This window comes from Thunnus maccoyii, chromosome 23 (assembly GCF_910596095.1).
Source record: "Thunnus maccoyii chromosome 23, fThuMac1.1, whole genome shotgun sequence".
Lineage (NCBI taxonomy): Eukaryota > Metazoa > Chordata > Actinopteri > Scombriformes > Scombridae > Thunnus > Thunnus maccoyii.
Genome location: NC_056555.1, coordinates 18,047,796 through 18,067,444, shown reverse-complemented (window position 1 = coordinate 18,067,444; position 19,649 = coordinate 18,047,796). Strand labels below are relative to the sequence as shown.

At 40.2% G+C, this 19,649-nt stretch overlaps 1 protein-coding gene across 1 annotated transcript in view; it reads right to left on the bottom strand.

Moving 5' to 3' along the window:
• The window catches only part of chrm2a (cholinergic receptor, muscarinic 2a), a 71,304-nt gene that overhangs the window by 21,165 nt on the left and 30,490 nt on the right, over positions 1-19,649 (bottom strand). Inside the window, exon 2 of the mRNA XM_042403704.1 lies at positions 19,388-19,538. The gene's annotated coding sequence lies outside the window, so the exon portion shown is untranslated. The remainder of the gene's footprint in view (positions 1-19,387; positions 19,539-19,649) is intronic.

Below are 19,649 nucleotides of genomic sequence, written 5' to 3'. Positions count from 1 at the left end.
CTTTAAGCCACCTCCTCCTACACCATTTGACTTTGGGATTTTGCGTGTACAACTGAGTGCAACACTAAATGCCTTTGAGCAAAGATTATCAAAAAGTGTGCACTGTTATCCCCATGTGAATGATTATCACATTCCATGACAGCGGGCTTTTCACCCTGCCTTTGGGACGGCTATTAACTACTAGAACTAGTTCATATCAAACATACTGATACCTTAACAGACTAATAGGCCTGTGAGGTGTCGTAAAAGATGATTGTAAAACTTGCAAAAAGGCTGTTCCTTCTGTGTACAGCATAAAGCTAATGATACTTTAATTTGCTGTGAAAATCAAATGTTTGCAAACTGCACAGTGTTAACTTATGCATAAGTTGCTTAACAAAATGTTGATATTAGTGAAGCAGCACACCTCTTGAAACTTCCAACATCAATCCAGTATTTAAAAATTGAAATTATGACAAACTCAACCTCCAAAGCAACGTATGGCAATGCCTGTATAACTTTCATATTTGTTGTATTTGGGCTTTTGCAATATTATCTCTTTGCTGTCTGCAAATTAATTCAACTGTCATGTGACTACTGCACTAGTAGAACTTGTAGATTTCCTTCTTCGAGCTCTATAGGTAGCTTGTATCTAATTCAGTCATCTAACGACTGAGTGCCTGCAGCTGTGAGATGGTGGGTGAGGTCATATAAATACAGACTGCAAGAGTTCAGACATAGTACACACACATTGAGACATATTTGCACACTGGAGGAGGCCTACAGTGGAAACATTTGTGCTCTTTCAATTTGTATTTGCCGGTAAAAATGTCACAAGCATTTGGAGGCTTAAAATAGATGAAGTCTTATTTTGGGGAAACTACAACGACACATTTAATCCAATCAGTATAAATATATGAGACGAGTTGTGGTGAGATAAAAATAAGACTATAGTTAATATCCAATTCGTCTGTTTTAAGCCACAGCTATCGGCAGTTAGTTTGTTTATTCTCTCCTACAACCTGTGCTTACCATGTTCATGCTCCCTAAAGAATTAAAGGAGTCTATCAAAGAGGACATTTAATTTGAGGTGGATAATGGAGGTTTAACGGTCCCTAAAAAAAGCCTTCTATGTTGTGTTTGCTTGATTTAATGCTTTTGATTTGTTTGTTTATTCTCTCTCTGTGTCTCTGTGTGATTTCCTTTTGCTCCCCTGTGGAGCAGTGCTAAATGAAGTGGAGTGTATACACACACACACACACACACACCCAAAGTGGCAGTCTTTTTTTGCAGTGAGCTTGGGGGTGGTATCCATCACTGCAGGTTCCATCCCAGAGGAAATGATTGATTTTTGAGTTGTCTGGGATCACATAATAAATTTCACAGCTGAGGTGCATTATTTTTTTTTTCTTTTGGATTTTAAAGAGACAGAAAACATGACATCTTTTTGAAAAGTGTATCAACCCATTATCTATACAGCAAAATACAGAACTTTAACTCAAAGGGGAAATATTATGCACATTTTCAGGTCTATATATTCACTCTGGGGCTCTACTGGAATATCTTTGCATGATTTACAGTTCAAATAACCAACTTATTTAACTTATACTGGCCCTTCTATGCAGCCCCTCACTTCAGCCTCTGTCTGAAACAGGCTGTTTAAGCTCCTGTCTCTTTAAAGCTTCCCTCCTGTTCTGATTGGTCAGCTTCCGGCTCCAGAGGCTAATGTAAACAAACAGTAGTAGGATTTCACTTATTTTTCTTGTTGTTCTTTACTCAAAATGGCCACTTCTCAAACACATTAGTGTATATATCGAGCCTGAATCAGATCCAGAATATGAGAAGAGCATTTTCACATATGTCCACGTGTTATGTTCAAGTTTTGGAACTTTAACTATGTTTAACATGGACATCTGACATCATAATAGTATATAAATGACAGAAAATCACAAAGCATAATATGTCCCTTTAAAGTATTATAGGCTCTCAAACCTGGGCATTAATGGATTTGCACAATGTGCTATGTCTTTCAGTGTTCATCTCAGCTAAATTGAACAGGCTTGATTGTAAGCTGTTGCTAGATTTAGTGTGCTGTAGATAGCAAAATATTCTGTCTTGTCAATTTGTTGACTCTGATCTGAAAAATGAGCTAATGTGGACCGATACATAGCAGCTAGTCTGTGTCTGCCAATTAACCTGATGGACAGATCCCCTAGCAAAGCCAAATAAAATGCTAAAGGGGTACTCCTGTGAATTTTTTAGTATTGCATAAAGTCGGGAGAATCGTAAGAGACAACAAAAGAAAAAAAGATTAAAATTGAGGCAGAACTAACATGCTGTTCTAAACCTCCCAAAATGCTGTGTCATACAATTCCCATAATACAACTTGATAACATATTTGCATGACATTACACTCATTGTAAATGCTGATGTATTTTAAAGTCTGCAAGCTTTCTGTTGAAGTTTATCATCTCCAAACTCAGGTGGAGATAACCCTGATGACATCACTATATCACTATTCTCTTAGTCTCGACAAAGCTCCCTGTAGGGCTACATAACACTTTACAACTTTCACCTGCTGAATCATACTCCTCATGACTAGTAAACTGATTTTGATGTGTAAAATTTTCAAGAACAGAGCACTAGTCCAGTTTGTTTTGGTTTAGTTGTTCTACAGTATGTGTATGCACACAGGCTCCTGTCTGATGGACCTCAGAGAAGCTCTATAATGCAACTACAGACACGCTATAGGATTGCAGGCCTCTGGGCATCTGTGAACTACAGCCAGCACTTGTAGTACCCCTATCAGTTCCAGACAGCAGCCTGTCTGTGTCAGCAATGCACTCTGAAATGGCTTAATTTTCAACAACACTTCACATAACTGTAAACCTCTTATGGATGACATTTTCGCATAGATCAACATGAGGGGACTGCCAGTTTTTTGCAATTTGGCCTTTAGATTCATGAACACAAATCCCATCTCTATTAGTCTGCTCTCTCTCTCTCACTGTCTGTTCTTTCCCTCTTCTGCTCAGCTGTGTCCATCTCTTAATCAGATTAGGACATTATATTTGAGGTCGTTGGCCTAATCAGTGTAATAAAGGGTCTCTGAGAGCATTGCTGCCCATTAGCATCATTAGGCTGCAGCTGAAAGGAGAGCTTTGTAGAATCTGCTTGATCACCGCTGCTCGGACAAGATGAGCATCCATCTCTCAGGTGAGCCTATTGATCTGTTTACTCCCATATGAGCCGGCAGGACTTGTAGGAGTTAGCCACCACACAGGAGCTAAAAGGGCTGCTGTTCTGTTGCATAACAACTTCATCTCTGCTGCTTGCCTCTGGTTTACGAAAGTAATCCTGTGCTGGTGTGAAAATGCTGTTAACAATGATCCGTTGGTACATTTTAATGCAAAGAAAACACATGGTGAAGATATGGCTGTGGTTAACAACTCTGTGTGTGTGTGTGTGTCTTACAGTGATGTAAATGCATGCAAAGAAGTGAGCGGATCTCTGCTTTAGTATGTCATGAGTGGACGAGTGTCCTTGTTGAAACTGGGCATGCAAAATCAAACCACTGGGACCAAACTCAGCAAATTTTGATGAGCCACCAGTGTTTGGGGAGCGAATATTTGTCTTTCTGGTTCTCTTTTTTTTTCCAGCAGAAGCAAATGGAATGGAAATGATAATTCCATCTGGCTGTGACCCAGAGCTATGACTTTTGTCAAATCTATTGTTATGGAGTGTTTTGCGTTTCTTCTTGCAACGACGGAGCGCTGAGTGGTTTTAATCTGCAGGCCTCACGCTGTCATGCTTTCATGGCACAGTGGGTTTGATAAACCACTGCTAAGCGCTGTGTGCCTGCGATGGCAGGAAGTGAGCAGAAGCACTGCCAGGCGTCAGTCCAGCTGGACAGACGCAGCTAGACTCCAGGGTCTGGCATCTGTATGCTACACTGAGCTATACGCCGCCTTCATGTGGCTGAGGCTGAGAAGGAGTGGCTTTGCCAATTTGATTTATAGCCCCAGATTAGCAGCTGCATCGTAGGCTGGAGGTTGTCATCTTCTTGTGCATAGAGATGCTCTTAGGGAATGAGGAAGGTTTTGAGCAAACTTAAAGTAAGAGCCAGTGTGTGTGTGTGTGTGTGTGTGTAGAAACTCCATTATGCACATCAAATCTCTCCTCTTTGCGTGTCAATATATGCATGGAAATGAACAACCACAGATCTCAGAAACAGTCATGAAAGGACCATTATCAATGACCCCTGTAGTAATAAAGGTACCGTCTTTGGGAGACTGGAGAGGCTATACCGAGCAGCCAGAGAGGCCAGACTTCAGTAACGGGTCACTGCACACTCTTAGCAGAAAGATCCTCAGAGACTTTTCCTCTGCCAGCTTCTGTCATCCGAGGATGGTTTTTCTCACTACAGATTTCACTGATGTAATTGCCAGAAGCTCAGAAGTGCATATTTTGTAAGTTACTGAGTATAGAGGCAAATTGGTATAGTTGAGTGGTATTTGATCATTCTGCTGGTGGTTTGAAATGGAGATTTGGGAAAGTGAAGTTCCTGAAACTGTTAAATTTCTTATATAGTCAAATGTTAGGTTATTCTTAAAAGATGAATGCTGTTCATCTTAAAAACTTGTCAGATGATTTACATGTGGAGCCCTGGAGGGATGTGTAGGAAGGGACTTGGGATGGGAGGAGAAAGTGCTGTAAATTGAAAATCAGTGTTAAAAAAACCTGAATGGACATTAGATCAAACTTGATAGGGAACTTAGAAACAGTGTTGCCTGTACTATTAAATGTAACATGTAAACCTGCGAATGGATTCTAGCAGTATACAGTACAGAGTATACTTGGTCAAGCCTCAGTTATATACTTGGACTCCAACTTTTGCAGTGCATGTATTGCAAAACCAGTAGCAATACAGTACATGCAGAAAGACAATGAGCATCCATATTGAGCATTTGCCAATTTAGTTCCAGACTGCTGACTTTTCTTCCTGTTTTACCACAAATATGAACAGATCAGTGATTCAGAAACATGTCAACATGCTTAATAAACTCTGATTTTTGTTGTAATTCTAGTTTTTGTACTGAGGTGATTTGCAGAATCTTTGGCCAGGTCCTGTTGAAAGTTTCTATTTAAAACTTCTTTGCACCTCTACAGAGAATATTCCATTTCAACTACTATGTCAAAATATAAAAAATATTTAGTTAAAATGATGTATTACTTCTAATAATACTTTACTCCCTTTGGCACCGTTTTATCACAGACAGAAGGCAATTTTACAGTCCCATTCAGGACTATAATTTGTAATTATGCAGTGGTTATGATGTTATGATTCTGTCTGGGGCCTCTGATTCTCGTTTGACAGCCAAAGAATGATTAAAGTCACCCATCAGCCTGTCATTTGAATTATTCAACAGCAGACAGCTATAGTACGTCCAATGAGGGGAAAAAAGGGGGAAGATTTAAAGTTTTACCTCTGTGTTCAAACAGTCCAGGTGGTTGACAGTGAAATATAGAGTCCTGAACTATTGGTGACGAAAACGGATGAAAAACATGCTGTACTCTTGGCCTCCTGACAGGAGTACAACCAATCTATTAGACTGTATTTATAGTGGGTGTTATAAACTTAGCTGAAGTGAAGGCTTTAGGCGTAATGAGAGGAAGCAACATATTCTGGTTCACATCTGAAATCTCACAAAATACCACTCCCGAAGAAATCCACCAATGTTAAATTATTTAAATTCCTGAATAATTCATTCTAAAGCAAACAATAATTGATAGAGTGGTGGTCATGTGTAATTATCCCGAAAAACAACAGAACAAAACAGTGCAGGGGAAAATGAATGTTTCTAAACTGTATATTTGACTATACTTTATGTCCCTCTTGGAATATTGATTAGATAGAAGATTTTCCTGTCTGTTGGCCCTTGGATTGGCTGAGATGAATGGGACTGTGGGGTAATGGCTAGTGAAACAAGAGTGATTTTCCATTATACCAGAGTCGAAGTGAAGGGAGGAGGGCGTCTGAGAAATGACCAAAATGGGCAATGCTGATCACTTCCAATTAATTCAACTCGCTCTGCTCCTTCAGTCTGCATTGAACAAACCCAACTTCTTCTGCAGCGATATAATCATCCAGGACATGACACGGCACCAAGTAATTCAACAACTCAACATAACTCAACAGCCCCAGAAATTCACCATTTGATACTTAACCATTCTTAATTTGTGATGTTGTTGCAGTGTGTGACGTCCAGAAGTTATACTGGAATAAAATGTAAAGACTAACTTTTTGGTGTACCCAGTTTAGCTCAGCATTCATCCATTTCCACATCAGTGGTTTCTAAATATAATCTCAGGATCCAAATTTCCTTTACATTACATTCCACAGACTATCTTGGCTATCTTGACATTTATTTGGTATTATTTCCATCCGACTCCCTTGACAAATTCTTATATTATATCCAGCCAAACATCCTTCTGCCTGCATTCATTGAACCAATTGGTTGATGCAGCAGTAACTACTATTGCGGAATCTCCACCTCCCCCATCACCATGAACATCCTCTGATATTTTCCCAGGAGATTCAACTGAGAATCCCACCAACACCAGCATATACAGTCCCAGGGGATCCTGTCCCCTCTCCTATCTCTATGGGCCTGGATATAGTAAAGACACTTCACATTGATGGTTTCAAGCCTTTCTCTGAGGCACTTTTAATAAATATAAATTGCCAATTACTCTTAATATCCAAACGCAACATGTGCCATTATTTCATTTCTGCTGCATTAAATGTCTCTCCCCCTTCTCTGATTTTTGCTGTTGCTGCTATCAAGCTCCACTGAAAATAAGTTGTCATGATATAAGCCATTTAGCAAATTATTTGCAGGATTAAGAATAATAGACTATCAAACTAGAGATGCACCGATCGATCGGGCCACCAATCGAAAACAGCTGGTTTTCAGCTGATTGGCCGTGACCAACCGATCAATCTCATATATACGAATTTTTGCCGGTCAAATTTTCCTTACATAGCCACACTATGATTCACATCACGCACACAATGACAGCTGCTGCACAGACAGTGTAGCCACACACACACACAAACAAGCACATTGTGCACACAGCGGCAGCTGCAGCACAGAGAGTACAGCCACACACACACATCATATCATTGGTGTGGAAGTTCTTCAGCATGAGTGAAGAAGACACAAAGATCGCGATTTGTAATACTTTTAAGTCCAAAATAAGCTGTGGAGGCACCTTGAAAACATTCAGAACAACTAATCATCATCCTGGTGAACATGCCCAATTTCAAGAAGAAAAATGTAAGTTATTTAAATAGTTAATAAACATACAATGTAATTTCAATATTCCATTGAAGAAAAGTTACAAAAATGTTTGTGTATGCTGTTAATTATAGTTGATATAAAGAAAGGAAATATATAAAGAAAGAAAATCAGAATCGACAGGTCAGACTTTTAAAAAATCGGAATCGGCAAGAAAACAAAAACATGCCCAGAAGTGCATTGCAACAGCTATGGTAATATTATGTGGACTTTCCCTTTTTTACTACTCTGCACTAAGCTCATAAAGACGCTACAAGAGACCAGATCAAGGTGAACTGACATTCAGTAGCAAGAGAGAAAATTAGAGCAGTGGAATAAGTTCAATGTCTGGCACGCCGCCAGCTTAAGCATCTTAGAAAAAGTTCTCGAACAATGTCCTGTTGCTACCATTCAGTAGTAGGATTACTTAATGCGATTACCAGGGCCGCCTAATCAACCATGGTGAATGTAGCCCATAATTACAGTGAGAAGATGAGGAAGGTGTATGACAGAGATTAGAAAAGGTGAACTCCAGTGAGCCTTACACAATATGCCCCCTCCCAGCTCAAAGCACACTCACAAGGTTCACAACTGGAGTACCGCTTAATGATTGTGTTCTTCAGTAACAGCAGGTTCTTGTTTTAAAGGGTCAGTTCATGCAAATTAGTTTTCATAAGAAGTATTCTAAATGTAAAAGATATCTAAAAGATAATAAAACGTGCCTCAGCTGAATGGGACTTCAGAGTTGGATGTTGATTCTTACTGGGTTTGTCACTACAAGCGACACATGTTGCCATTTGATCCAGTGTTAATATACAAATATGAACTACAAAACATTTATTATAATTTGGGTCTAGTCTCAAGATTTTACTTGAATGAGTGAAGCCCTGTCTCACTACACATGATAGTCAACTAAGCTGGACTCTCACTTTCTTCTCTTTCTTCTGTCTTTTCCCATGTGGGATACCATTCATTTTCATCACATGTGACATAGACGTTGACATTTCATTTGCTTGACTCCACTGGGAATTACCTCAAATCAATTGCAGGCACCTGGAAGCTATGGTAAATCTTCCTAACAGGCATACCCTTAGGGTAAATGGAAGTGAATGTTGTGTCCTCTTGAGATAAATTTGTAGTGACTATAATATGTACAGTGGGAACATGGAAATGAGGTCCATGTATTTTAATAGTAGGAACAGAGAATTCTCTAATGAAAACATGAAAATTCTCCCTGGTGCCGTGCGAGATTGCAAAGCCGGTGAAATAGGATGCGAGAGGTAATTTAGGACGTGTCTGTTTTCTGCGCACACATAATGGATCACCTGTCCATTTGCTCAAGCTGTCCTAATCATCATCCATCTGAAGTATTGATTAGGTTATATGCATACGATACAATCGACAGCTGATGATTTAGGTGAGATGTATATCCAAGCTGTCAGTCTGGAGAAACTAGTTCTTCAGGGTAAAAATGTTTTACTAGTTTGTTAAATGCATTTTTTAAAACTTTGGGATCTTTATTGGTTCAGACTTTAGAATCAAGACACTGCTGCTGCAACATCTTAACATCTAAATGTTAAGGGAGCGATGTTTTTATGTGACATAAAAAAAATTGATTAATCTTTAATGTGCCCATATGGCACTTTGAGGCCTCACTGCAGACTAGGTTGCCACTTAGATGAGCTATCACCTGTGCTGCAGTATCTGGCATTTTATCATTTGGCTTATTTGCAACAACTGCAATCTGTGTCTTGAACGCTGCACACACCTGTCCCTCAACCAGCGTCTAAACCATTTCATGAGAGAGAGCGCACAAAGTCAAGGCCATTGTTGCAATGGACCAACAGCTGATACGATCCCCAATGTGATACACACAAGGTCTTTAATGTCAAAATAGAAATCTCTAGTTTCTGTATTGCCTATGTGCCAAGGAGAGAAATGAGCCTTATCTCAGAGGAAGGTGGCCATCCATCAGCAATTTCTCTCAGTTTATCAGCCTGCCCAAGTCGAATCGCACAATGATGTCAGGCATTAATCAAATACTGACACCTCACATTCAGGACTGAGACATGTACCCTTTTCTCCCTGCCCAAATCTGGGCACTGTCCTGCTGAGACACTCGCTGGCTGCAGATTTAAACCCTTTTGGTGCTGTGTGCCAATATTATACAGCTAGAGGATTGTACAGGAGCTATGTTGAAAGGAAAGACATATGGAAAGTGCATAAATCACACACTGAAAATTCAAAAAGCACCATGTTAAAAGTCTTGTACCGCGGCCACTTCATTACAGTTTTATTCACATGAATGTGTTTCAGAAGTTCACTTAGAGCCTGCCCCCTTGCAGAGAGCAAAGACGAAGAGACTGTTACATTTACTGTGTGTCACTGTGCCGGGAATAATCCTGTCACTAAAAATGCAGCACGACAAGGACAGAGAGCTTCTTGTGGCTGAGTCGGTCGTCTCTTCTTCTATACTCCCCACTGACCACTCATTCATTCTATTTAGAAATTACTGAGCGCTATTGATGTGCTGAATCGAAACCCTCACAGGAGTGAGAGATGTCATAAATTGAACATCTTGGACATGGTTGAAACTCACCATGGGGCTATATTCATGTCACAACATTGATCTAACTTGGGCAGCTGATGATTTGTCTATATAGAGCAAGAAAATGTTGTAAAAATTGCTTTATTCAACCTCAGAGAGTGTTCTAACTCCTGTGGTTGATCATAAAACCCTTTGGAGGATGTGAATTTTTCACATGGATGAATATCTGGATACAAAATTGAAGGGAGCCAGATGTGACCCTGGAACACATCTTTCCATTCCCTCTCTTACTGAGAGCGGATGTTTTGTTTCTTTTGGTTGAACTCGATTCCTCCCTGCATTATTTTGAGGAAGGAGCCATTGTGGGACATTTAAACTGGCATGACCTCTGAAACAGGGTATCTGAAATTTTAAGTGACATTAGTAATTCACTTGACAAGCCTGAAATTTCGAAATGACAAAGTTCAGTCATATTCTCCACGGAGAACAGAGCTCCCACCGACAGAAAAGAAAATGGAAATTCATAAAAATCCACTTCCACAACAAAATCCAAATCTCATGTTTGGATGATAAGTATGTCCAAACATGCTGCAAATAACTTATTCAAAATCCTCCTGATAAATAACTGAGAATGACATTATTTTGCCACCATTAAAACAGTTCTCCAGTTATCCTGATTATCTCTGAGGCTGCCCCCTTTTGAAGCCACATACTTTTTTTTTTACTATTGATGTGAGTACATTGTCCAGCACTCCAGGTTTAGGAATGACTGATAGAAAAAGTTTATGGCAAAGTATTTCTTTTACTGAGGTTAGACCCTGCTCAATAACAAACTTTAAACCTTTTGCACCAGCAGTAAAAAATCATAAAAAATGTCAGCAGCAATGCAATTCCAGGTGGCATGCTCGCTCCCTCTCTCTTGCTCTTGCACAGCTGCCATCTTGAAGAGTGGGAAGTCACCCAGAAAATTGCATTTTTCATGTTACCCACACACTGACTGGCTCTAACATGTATGCAAATTCTGGCACCTGAGTAACTTTCAGTCAAGGACTTGGTGGGAAGGAAAAAAGGCTTGTAATAGAAGATTATGTACAGTATATAATGTGTGTGTACTGAGAGGTAATGTGTGGCTTTTGTGAGAGTATCTATTCTACCTAATGATATTAGTTGTGATGAATGGTAATGAACTAAGAGAGCTGCCTTATCGTGCTCTCACTGCTAATGCTCAGACACGATCAGCCACCCATTACGAGTGCCCTTTACCCCCCCTGCAGACAAACAGCGTACACAGATAATTCAATACCTTTTTGTCATTACAGTACGACAAGAGTGCTGTTTAGACTGACACACTACTAATGTCCTTCTCTGGTTGCTTTAACATCAACCCCCCCACACACACACCCTCCAAAGACAATCAGGTGACTATAGCTGTAGTGTCTCTTTCTGCGGTTAAATTAGCATCTCTCAGGCGAGCCATGTTAGAGTCTCCTGCTGTGAATACAGGAAACTTCACTTAACAACTTCAGAGAACTTGTAACCAGTAGTGTGCTTCAGTGTTACCAATGCACTCTAGGGAAAATAATATAGCAAACAAGAACATATACTATGTGCCCTTCAAATTGACCATTTACTTATATGATCATTTTTGGGTTTGGCACATCTATGGTTAAAGGGTGGTTATGTTCAGGCACTTGAAACTACTTTTTTTTTTTGTCAAAGAAAAATATCCAACACCCTATTTCATAAGTCACATGCTTTGTACACCCAATGATCCACCCTGACCTCCTCCAAAAGGTTTGCTGACACAAAAAGTGAATTTCAGAGCCGATGCAATTGCATCCATGGTCAATGGAAAGAAATATGGTTATTGACAAAGACGCTTTTGTGAGAGTTGAAAATGATCTAGTGATTTAGTGAAAGTTTAATGCTTATCCCAAGGCTGTATGATTCAGTATTATGAACATACAGAGACAGGGGAATGGAGAAGGGTCTGAGTGAAAATTTCTCCTTCACAGGTGAAATCTTGAGGCTGTACAGCCCAGTATCTTAGGAGTTTCATCCATTTTGGATGATTTCGCACCTTACTATTTTATTTCTACTGCCAGCATTCAGTGCCAATAAGAGAAGTAGGCTAAAGGCTATTTAGCGAGGTGGAAAGTAAGGGTGTGGAGGTTAAGGAGGCTGACATATCCGTCACATACCTACAACATTTATCTGGCTTTATTTTTATTAAACGTAGCCTGATCTTTCCCTGACATTAGGCTTTTTAGTTGCCTAACCTCAATCAGATCTTAACTATGGTTTATTTTTTATAACTACAAACCTTCCCTAGCCATTACCACACCATAGGGGCCATGTGCACATATACTGTACGTGCATATGTCATTGACGTTTCAGAAACATTGATATTGGATTAAACAAAAGGTTGTTATAATCTAGGTTTTTGCAGAATATTGATGCTTGTGTCTGGCAAATGGGTTAGGCTGTATTACTCAATTTCATGAACATACAGTACAGAGATGAAAAAAAGGAGAGGGGTCTGAAGGAAAATGCGGGGAGAAAATTTGCTTTATATTTAATCTGAATGCACCAAGACATGAGTCTTTTTGTAGCTGTGTAACATCTTGCTTCTTCCACCTACAGTGTGCTATTGAAAGTCATTTGCATGACCCAGGAGGTTGCTGTCGAAAAGAATAACCACAGGTTATTCTAAGCAGTCAAACAAACCTCCAATTGAGGACAGTCTCATAGAACAAATAAACACTCAAAAGAACAAATTTCCTGTCTGTGCTGTTGACCCATATTGTTAACCCACTGTGATTGACCTCTCGCTCTTGGATTAGGGTTAAATTATGTCCCAGTTTGGAATAAATTCCACTAATCAGCTATTCTCAAGTCCACGCTGATCTCTCCATATAATGTGATGGCAGCTTGCATGCTCATGTCTTTCCCCACATCTTTATATAGAGGACAAATCTATATGACATGCATAATTCACACTGCCGATATGGGCACCATGAATAGATTTATCATCACACACTAAATAAATGGTGGAGTGTGAATATATGCTTAGTGGCGAGGAGTCATCATCAATCTCCATGCCTCAATACAACTGGATGTGGCAACATGTGTGCAGTTGAAAGCGGTATGAATAATACTTTACGCAAATTCAGCAAGGTAAATGGATTTTATTGCAAGCCACAAGGTCACATGTCGCTATCAAGCACATATTTGGAGATGTTCCCCTGCCTAGAAATTCCCATAGGGCCAGTCAGAGACAGAACTGTAATCAATGGCCTGGTTCCAGTAATTACTGTTTACTTTAGCTCATTATTCTCACAGCTTTGATTAAGCAATAGCCCTCATGTGAAGGATATGTGGCCTTAATTGGTGGTTGCCAGGACGCACATCTCCCGCTTCTGTTGTGATGCATGATGGGAGGAATGGAGGTCAGGAAGTGAGAGACGCCTCAGGCAGCTATTCTTGGCCCTGCCTTTGAGTCATTCACATTCTCTAATTGTCCGACGAGCCAACATGTGACAAAAGATGAACAGCAGCCCCTCGTCCGGCGAAGCAAACAGCAAACACTGCACACATGCTTCAGACAGCGGAAGAGAATGGTTCATATGTTGACATTTACAACCTAATTAAAACCAAGGAGGGAAATGATCCATGCAGGGTCAGATGCTCATTACACACAGGTGGTTACACACAAAACATACACAAGTGTACAAGCATTTGCACAGGATCCGTTTAGCTACTCTACACACATTTAGCGAAGCAGCGCTAATCCCACCAGGCTGCAAAACCTGCTCATTTGAATCACTGAAATCCTTAGATGATTAAAATATATTAGCATGTCAGAGAAATTCATACTCATAATATTAAAGATGTATATATGCACATAAATTCCCCAATGCCTCCTGCGTTTTGATTAGGAAGAGAAAAATGTAGGTAACAAATAAAATGTATCAAATACAGAATTTTAAACACTACAAAGTTATTAGAATATATTTGCACATCATTGCATTGTTCATTCGCTACAGTATTACATTTTTACAAGCACATACACACTTAGCTACCCAAGGCTGAGCAGAGTCGGCTGTCACATCTAACTCATCAAATAAGAACATGCCTCTCAGCCACGTCTTTCAGTCTCACTGCAACAGAAAGCATTGAATACATTGTAGCATTCCACTTGTTTGATGTTTTTTTTTTCTTCTGTTATACATCAAATTAGCTGGAAACCAAAATGATAAAAATCTGTACAAAGCTTGAAATAATTGTAATTAACCAAAGTGAGACAGTTGTAGCCATATTCACCAATAATTCAGAGCCTGAATCAGAAACACAGCATTTCCCCCCTTCCGCTGTGACAGCCTATCCCGCTGCATTCCCCAAGCTCCATTCATTAAAACGTCCTTTGAGTCCTTCCTTGGAAAGAACAATACCATCTAGACCTCACAATTCAGTTAATCCCCCTACTACCACATGCACGTACACACTTGCTATGATGTATTTGCTTGCACAGAGCCTCCTGTTATGACACTCACTGTATGTTAACTAAAGAAAAACAAAGCGTCCAATAAATTATTGTTGTTCTCATATTTTGTCGCTTAAGAAAATATTAGGTGAAAAAATAATGACATAACGCAGCTCTAATCCAACTCTAATACAGCTATAGCACTAAGCTCCATCATAGAAATCCTTTACTAAATATTGAGCTACATTTGCCTTTCTGTATGCATCCATGTTTCTGCATCTGAATCCAGAAGGTGCTTGTTGTTTGGTGTGTGTTAATCACTTGCAACTGGCCTTCCTCTCTTATTTTCATGGGTAATTGGCTATGCAGCACATGGAACCAGAGACCTTCAGGCGACATACAAGAAGGGAAACACTAGGTTGGAAGAAACTGAGATCACTGAAGCATGTCAAATTTTTTTCCTCTTCCCTCAATCAATTACTGTATCTTGTTGTTTACTTATTCATTTCGTACTTTCCCTTTCCTCAAAAACACCACGCTCTGGGCATTTGTCTCTATTCTTATATGTGCCAGATTTCAAAATATTCATCTTGAGCCGTGCAGGTCTTTCCTCCATCTGTCTTGCCTCTCCTTAATTTTCCTCCCCTTTCAAACTCCTACTCAGTCTGTGAGTGTGCCCATATCTCGATTAGACCTCTGGAAATGCCTCTGCAATTTCCTGGAAGATTATATTGATGGATTTACACAATATCAATCAGAGCAAATGCAGAGCTTGAAATAGCCCTTCACTATCGGTGCGAGATGTTTCTGAACAGTGGTCAAAGAGCCCACCAGAAATAAAGGTGATGAGGTAGACCTTCAATCTTGCACTCATGTGCTTTTGAACCTTTCCCTGAGCTCCCCTTCTCCAAGTTTTCCCTTTTAAGAACATCATGCTCCAAATTATATATATTTAATTAAATGAAACATGCAGTTACAATGATTAAAAAACAGACAGCAATACTGACTGTAGCCACCTCAGATGAAGATGAGCCATTCCCTGGTGACTCTTCGCAACACGACCAGTATTTCACTTGCTCCTTTCAACAAGCCGCTCTGAATGAGGTCACATTCTTCTGACCTCGGGGCATTATTACCCTGTAATCATGTGTTGCTCTACATGGCTACATTTGTTATTTCTCGTTGACAGCCTAATGTTAGAAGAAAGCAATTTTACCTGATGGATGATCATAAGAGGGGGAGAGGCTATATCAGCTTCATGGCTTGCCAGTGAATTATGCACAACAAAATCCCATAGATGCCTGAACCGGCGGCCCGCAATACCTGCCTTCTCAAATATACTACCAGTCTACGTGCTTTACACGCTGGATTATTATTTCCAGAGCTGTGAGGACTTCTCAGCTTGTCACAATGTGCATGAGGCCTATTAATTACCATAGTATTTACTTGTCCTCTTCAATCAAATAGGCTGCCAGTCCTTACATTACCGCGGCATTATGAAAAATTGTTGACTTATATTCAAGCAGCATAGCTTGGACGACTGATTCATAGGTCTCAGGCCATTCATGATCACAGAAATCAATCCGCACTCCTCCTCTGGCCCGCACTTTGTCTGTTGGCGGCAATAGGGATAACGTGTCAAAGTGGGCCTCCTCAATCTTGTCACTTTAAGTGCAATCAATAGTGCTTCCCCACCAACCGAACGCCTCTGAATACCAGCCCCCCTCTCCTCACACTAGGCTGAACATTTCAATCAATATCTGACTGGAGGCTAAAAACATCTGCAGAAGCAACAACAAAAACCGAGGCAGAATTAAATGCTTTACAATATACTGAAGACGACGACACGCTCTGCAAGAGCATTTCTGCAGGAACAGCAATGCAATGAAAACAGTTGGGCGTATGAAGAAAAAATTAGATTCTTTATGACAGTTAAGTCTGCAAATACCATGTTTGTGTGGTGTGAAAGAGAAATGGTTCAAGTCACAACAGAAAGTTATCTCTCTGAAAACAGCAACACACTTGCAGGACTGAATGTGTATTATTATTGTGTTGATTGTCACCATCAAACAATTAACCCTCTACTTAACGAATCAAACATCACATCACTGTTCCATTAGAGCTGCAATACAATTAGCAGAGGAGAAAGCTTTCTATCTTTAAACACAGCCTTTCCAGAAGGGTTTTCTGTCTTGAATATGTTGTCCCCACAGCCTCATATATCACTGTGGACAATTCTCAATGTATGGCCTGCCGTCGGCTTCCAGACGGCTCCAATCCATAAAACCGAGCCTCTGGACAACGTACCTGTAAATTAGTCTACCTAAAAAATTCAACAAGCCCAGAGAAAGGTTTGATACGTGCATCTAGGTGCTTGGCCCTGGAAACGATTGTATTAATTGCCTCGAGGATTATGAGACACAGACCTCCACTCCCTCATGCATATTTGACACTTCCAGCAGTGCGCTCAGACCCCTGTTGCAGCTAATGGATGATGTTTGGTGCTGTGTTGCATATGTATTAGCTACCAAGTTGAATGGGTATGTGGCAATTGCATCCCCGTGTGTGCCTATCTGTCTGAGCATGTGTGTCAGCTCTGTTGTCTTGAGCCAGCCAGAGTGAGTGTAGAGCTGGGTGGTCAGGTTGCTAGTCCCTAATTGATGCAACTGCTCCCACTACTCTTGCCCTCAAAGGAATGGCGCTGCCCTTTACTGTTAATCTGTGCCAGGGATTTGGCTTGCTTGACACGAAACTGACCTAATAGTCCTTTGGGGGTGGTGTGTGCCCAAACACACACTCAAAAAACAGTACGACAGATAAGAATACAGTCACTTGGACAGGAGAACACAAAGAGACAAACTCTCATGCAAAGGAGAGAGACAGATATGCACACAAACAAACATACATCTACACACAATTTCAGTTCAAAGAGCTGCAACTCCATTTGAAAAATGGTTCTGGACAGCATCGCTATGATGAAGAGGGAGAGCTCTTGACAGTGTGTTTGGTGGAACAGCATCAAACAGTGGCGTGTGTACGTGCAGATTCCATGTCTGCTGATAATGTCTGCACACACTCCCAGAGAGAGAAGTGGGGTTGTTGATATCAAGTGCTCGCACATTGCTATACATGATGTTCTTTTTGTCTCTAGAGATCGTCTGCCATGACAGAGTGACACCTGCTCCGATGGCCTTTGAAACTTCTGAACATGATCCACAGCTTCAGACATATACTCCTGTCTGATCAAATATGTTTAATTGAGAGACTGATAGGGAGGATTTCCCACCAAATCACTGAATATTCAAGCAGAGTGTATCAAAACCCACCAAATCAGAGGCTTTTTGCATTGGCTCTCCAGTCTTTGGTGACTGAAAGCGCCATAGTCAGCTCAGCCTCGATATAAGGTTAAAAGACTGCTAAATCTGCAGAATTCATCATGATGTGATAACTCTGTTGCAGGTCGAAGGTTAAAACAAACTGAACAAAGCATGTGAACCAACAATAGAGCTAACTAACTAATAGGGCAAACTAACTTATGATCCAAGTCTGAACTGAAGACAGTCAGAAGCAGCCCCTTTACATTGTAGCATTAAGATCAGAGATGCAATTGCTTATTCATGTGCACACGGATGCACATTTGAACGGCAATGCAATCACTTAGCTTAAAGTTGCATTCATAATTTTTTTTTGGCCACTTGGGGGCAGCAGAACCAGCTATGCATCCAACACTGATATACTGTAGCACCATACAAAGTTGTTACATGTTAACAAACAGTTACCTGTCTGTCTGCTGTTTACCAGAGATTTTTCGCTAAAAACAACTACCTGCTAGGGCTGGAAACGAGGCTGATGAGAACAGTGAGACTGAACCAAAACAGTGAAGTTGTGAGCCGTAAAACCAAAATGGCTGGAAGACACTAAAATGCTCCGTAGAGCTGAGGTGGACTGCAGAAGCTATAATTCTCAGTAGGTTTATACTGCAGGTGACTCCTTTCACGTTGCACATGGTGGTTACTTGATCCATTCTTAATATAAACTATTGATAAGTAAGTGCAGCTTTAAAATATTGAATCTTTGAACTGAACTGAATGAACTGATTAAAATCAGAAGTGATTCATAATTTCCATCTCTGAAAAGGACTACACTGTAACAGTAGCGCTATCATAGGACCACACTCTTCCTTCAGTTTAGTATGTGTTACTATGAATGACCACTTACCTGAAATTATCAGAATTTTCCTCATGCAATTAGCCTCACCCACCTTAGTGCTCGAAAACCGTATGACTCAGCCTGAGCACTATACTATCTCTACGTTCAAGGTCTCAGTGTGACTTCAGCATAATACATGTATGAGGGTTCACAAGTCTTTACGTCATAGTCCAGATTTGAGTCTATTGATGTACGACAAGCTCTTGTAACTCCATTGGCAATTTAAAAAAATGTGTCATACAGTAAAAATGCTGCAAGAATAAAACCATTAGCATTAAGTCATCTTAGGACTTCAGTACACAAAATGCTAGGTGTACTGTACCTTCAAAAAATACCAGAAATTACTGTATGTGACTTTACTAAGCATTGGACATTTTACCTGTATGCATAATGAAGACATTATCTCCCATGTATGCTGAATACATTTATAATAATTAATATTACCTGCCAGGCCTGGTGAGGTGATTCTGCTTCAGAGGAGTTATGCATTATGTAAAGATGTCGTTTGCGTGTGCATAAATTTCAATCTGCCATTGGTAAATTAAAATTTATTGAGAGCGTCGACCCAGAGTAGAGCGAATTATATGTCAAGACAGACATAACACTTTTCAAATAGAATTAAAGAAATGTAATTGCATATTCCATACAGAGAGCAGCTGCTATAACTCACTACAATATTCATGCAAAGGGGCCAAAATTTGGAAATGACTCATTCATAAATCAGAGCTGAGGATGAGTTTATCTCTTTTGGGGGTTTGACTTGGTGTGAGTGTCCTGAGTAAACACTGAGAAGCTATCACTGCAGAGTCAGAGTGTGTTAGTACTTACAGCGGGTGTTAAGCAGTCCGTTGGGCTTTCTCACACTTGGATGGCATATTTGGAGAGTCTGTGTTCAATGTAGCACCAGAGAGGCTTTTTTTTGACAGAGGGAAGCGGCGGGTGTGTCTTGCTCCAGCTTCATGGTTAATAGCCATGGCCACTGTACAAGAGAAAAAAAATGGGATTAGCACTGGTCACAAGTGATATAGTGCATGTCATCCCAGCTCTTATCACCAGACAGAACCTTGATTTTGGACAACTTTGCAAAACC